Consider the following 1,142-nt stretch of genomic DNA (forward strand, 5'->3'; position numbering starts at 1 on the left):
TTTTATATTAGTACCTACATTTTTTCATATCACTACACCCAGGTGAAACACTGAGATGTGAAAAATGTTTGCAAGGACAAAACGATGGGTGAAAATATAGAGCTCCACAGAGGTCAATTAAAAATTTTGTCCTTAGAACATCTTTTTCATCTCCTTGCCATTTGTTTTAGAACCCTTTCTCAGTGGTGTTTTAAAACGGTCTGGATTTTCAAAATACACTCTCATTTCTTTTTCCGTCTAACTAAATTAATGAAATACTAGGAGGCTCTCCATAAAAGTCAGCCCACCTTCATGGCCCAGATAAAGTGGAAAGGAATCCTCATTCTCGGTTCTCTGCGGAGAGGTGTCAGTCTTCAGATACTCTTCCTAGAAAATCCCTAGCAGCCAGAAAGGATTTTTGACCTTGACGATTTTAGCATTGCAAATCTAAGAATATAAGCAAGTGCATTTTCTTTTTAGTAAACCGTGCGCTTACATCCACCCTAGAGTGGCCATTGAATGGCATGCAGCCTGACTGTATTAGCATTATAGAGCTAAAGAGAACATTCTTTCTCTCCCCTTATAAAAAAGCAAAACCTAAGGCTTATCTTCCGCAAAAGAATGATTCCAGGATAATAAAGCTGTTTCCAAAGAGGGAATTCAGCAGATGGGTTTAGAGAATAAAAGAGAAATCTAAATATAGCACTGACTCCATCAATGTGTTTCTTAACATATTGCAGCTTATGAGTTTAAATATAAGTGTGTGAGAATACAGTGTCCGAGTGTGCCTTTATGGGAGTGTATGAGTGTGTGTGTGTGAGAGTGGTCAAGGCAGGAGGGTAGTTGGGAAACCCCTTTGTTTTCTGCGCACTCCCAGGGCAGCAACCCAGGCCCCCCCAAAAAGAAGGGAACGCGATAGCAGGCGCAAAGGTCGCTGCCTTGACTGACTGATGCGAAGCGACCCAACCGCCAGCAGAGACTTCTCTCCTTGGCATCCAACAACCTGCAGCGGGAAAGGCGGGCGGGGGAGGAAACCCCGAGGAGGCGCTCCTGGCCGCCTCTTTGCTGAGGTAGCAGGAGCAGCAGCCTGCGGAGCCACGAGCTCGGCGTCACTGAGCTGGTGCGGGTGCCCAGGCGCTCGGGAGGCGCAGAGGCCGCGAGCT

This window comes from Myotis brandtii, unplaced genomic scaffold, assembly GCF_000412655.1.
Source record: "Myotis brandtii unplaced genomic scaffold, ASM41265v1 scaffold36, whole genome shotgun sequence".
NCBI classification, from domain to species: Eukaryota; Metazoa; Chordata; class Mammalia; order Chiroptera; family Vespertilionidae; genus Myotis; species Myotis brandtii.